Below are 3,577 nucleotides of genomic sequence, written 5' to 3' on the forward strand. Positions count from 1 at the left end.
TTTCTTGCATCATACATTTTAAAATGTATGTTAACCCTATATTTACAATAAGAGTGGCACTCAAGTAAGTCTGACTTTTTTTTTAAGTGTAGGTATTTACTAATAAATGCAAGGTAAGGGCATTTCACTTGACCATCTGAAATCTGAATAGGTCAAGGTTATAGGACTATGTGAGTTAATGAGATGAGAATTGTGGTTTAGCAGACAGCCTTCTAACACACTGTCATAAATGAACTGAATGAACTGAATGAAATACTACTACCTGTCTCTACCAAGGAATAATCTTTCAGCCTGTAGTTATAATCTGAAAAAGTCATAGACTTGTAAATACCCTACGTATCAATGTATAAAGGTATATAAGGGAAATCCTGTGAACTAATCACTCCCTTGAAATTTCCTGCTTAAATACTTAACTGAAAGTTTAAAGAAAATGACCATGCATTTCACTTGGGCAAAAGAAAAACTTGAAAGAATTATTTTTACAAAACAAGTCATATGCATACCGTCGCTAAAAATACATGAATAGCAATGTTTTATTCTCAAACTGTCACTATAAAAATTATATTTGATTAGCCAACTCCCTATCTGAAAAGTATGCTTTCTTAAATCTTCATACACTCACAAAATGTTTCAGAATTCATGGTGCTATGAAATCTTAATGTATATGTATTGACAAAAAAAAAAAAAAATGCAAGCCAGTTCAGGCCAAGAGTATTAAAAGGCATTACTGTTCTTATTTTTCCATGCAGGATTTAGAATCACAGTTTCATCCAAATTCCTTGGACATTGTTTCTTAAAGTTGGAAGGGATGTATAGAATATGGAAAATAGCTTAGCATATTCAGAAGTGAGTTATTCTCTCCTATTAGATTAGTCGTAATGTCATCCCATGGCCGAAGTTTCCCCCACATCTTCTAACTTCACTATTCCCATACAGTAGGAATGCTGAACTGGAGAAGCCCTCCCTACAGATTTTTAGCCTTCCCATGCCTGTCCCTGTGCAGGTAGCCTTCAGCAGAATCTTCTCCCTGGTATCAGAAAAGTTAAACAGAATTAAGGAGAGATACCATATGGCTTGACTTGGTTTTGTTTTTTTTGTTTGTTTGTTTGTTTTTTACCTTGACCTGAAAGACACCAGAATTCTGGCACGAAGTGAAGTGAGCCACACCTACTGTGTTCATCATTTGAAGCCGAAGGTCGGTGCTTAAAAAACAACCCCCCCAACAACAACAACAACAAAATCAACGCTATCATTTAATTCTAACACCAGTTTATTCGCAACACTGTGAAATTCCACACTGAGACGTCAATATCTGAAGCATTAACTTTACATCATAGAAGGATTAAAAGCAAAGCAGGTGAACATCTCCTGTTTTTAAATGGTGTAATTTTTAGTTGGACTAATTTGCCAATGTATTTAAGACTCGGCCTCTATCATGATTTTTTTCCAAAAGAAAATATTACCAAAATATAAAATAAAGCTGGCCTTCCTAAAGTAGAGCACGGACTTTTCAAACAGCAATTCTCTCACTTCTCTATGAACATCAATGGCATTGCAAACCAGACATATAACAAAAAAAGAGAAATATAGTATACCCTGAAAGTAGAAAACAAGGTCAGGGGTGAGGCTTTAGCTAAAAGACTTTCTTTAGGTGACAGAGACAGCAAATCAAGCTTATGCTTTTTTTCTGTTCCAATCCCCATTTAAAAGCCTAATACCTCAGGTTTCTATTTTCAATTTTCCTTCCGTGGAGTGCTAGGTTAACACTTTCCTGAATCACTCTTTGCAAGCATTATGCATGAACCGTACTGCAAAAGGCTCCTAAGTGAAGACAAAAAGGGGAAGAAGGAAGAAGAGTGTGTGTGCAAAAGGGTAACAGGGCGAAAGGCAGAGAGGACGGAAGGAAAAGGGCAAGTGAGGACAGGAAAAAGGGAGAGAGGAAGGAAAGGGGGAGAGGGAGAAAAATGAAGAAAGACAAGAGGGGAATGAGAGAGAGAGAACAGAAGGAAATAAAAAATTGGGAAAAGAGAGGTGTGTTTCCATGCCCGTCTGGTAAATGAGATTTGAATGAGCAAGGCTCGCCCTTAATGGAAAAATCTTAAAAGTTGCATAGCATAAAGCCACTCGAAATAATTTTTCCAGATATGAAACCAGATTTCTATATTTTTACCTTTCATCTACATTATAATTTCCAAGTTTATTATACTTATGTTTCTTTTATTAAATAATTCCTGTAATACATAAACATTTGCCACTACTCATTTGTCCATTTCACCTGCTGAAGTATTCGGTGCTCTGTGACTTATTTCTACTGTCTTCAACATAATGTCATTTTTTGTCTTTGCCTTCTCCCTTTCTCTTCCTAAGTGAAGGCATCACTTCTCACAGGAATGCATATGGTGGTATTATTGTTTTTAACCTGGTTTGGAAGAATGGGGGCAAAAGCAAAAAAGAGTCGTTTGGATAACGACCTCTTTCATTGCCCTGAATTGACCTAACAAAATTTACCTGAAAAAGGTAGATCGTCACTTCACAGAAATAAATGTACTCATTTATAATCTATAATTTTTAAATACTTTACAATTACTTGGGAATACTATAGAGATTTTTAAGCTTTTGACTTTTAATTGTAATCTATTAAATAATAGATTATTTTAATCATTTTTGAGGTTATTATTCACCTCTGCCACTGCATGTGATTTTGACTTATTTTATCCTAAAATTTCCTTAGCCAATAACAAAGGTGTCTACCATACACTAGAAATCTTTAGGAAGAGCGTTTTATGCCTGGGTGTAGCTAAGAAAAAGAAGGGCCTGTGACTGAATACATGGTGGGGGCAGGGGAATAAAGGTTCTATTTGCAAAGAAGAGGGGCATGGAAACTGTACAACAATTCTCCCTGAAACATCTGAAAATTGATCTCAGTTTGAGCTGAAGTCCTTACCAGCCTCACCTCAACAAAGTGCCCAAATGACTTTTTAAAAGGGTATAGCTCAAACAGGGGAGAATGAGGAAAAGGGCAGGTTTGAAACTTACAGTGTTTCTATAATCAATACTCTGCTCCTGAACAAAAGTGTAAAGAGGCGCAAATGACATTGTAATTGCTGGCACTACCCAGCCTACCCTGGCCTCACCACTGCCAGGGTTTAAATTTATTTCAAACTGTTCTTCCCAAGTCTGCTTAATTTTCTTTTCTTTTTTTTCTTTCTTTCTTTTTTTTTTTTTTTTTTTTTTTGGTCCAAATAGCAGCAACTCACAGTTAGTGAACAAAGCTTCGGGATTTTTTTTTTTTTTTTACTTACAGCTAAATTTAACTTTACCCATCCAATAAAAAAGAAATAAGGGAGCCTTTATTATCTCCCTGGATTTCTGGGTATGATACCACATCATAGAGAAGTGGTTATTAGAGACAATGGCCTACCAAGGTGAAGTTTGTAATAAAGCCTATTATGTGGTTTCACCATTGACACTAATGGAATGTAACAGTGATTTAGAATGATTTAATGGTTCCCAGGTTGTGCTCTAATAGTGCTCTTTATATTATGATGTATATCACAAAACCTAATGTGGCTGTTGT

This window comes from Nycticebus coucang, chromosome 11, assembly GCF_027406575.1.
Source record: "Nycticebus coucang isolate mNycCou1 chromosome 11, mNycCou1.pri, whole genome shotgun sequence".
Classification (NCBI taxonomy): domain Eukaryota; kingdom Metazoa; phylum Chordata; class Mammalia; order Primates; family Lorisidae; genus Nycticebus; species Nycticebus coucang.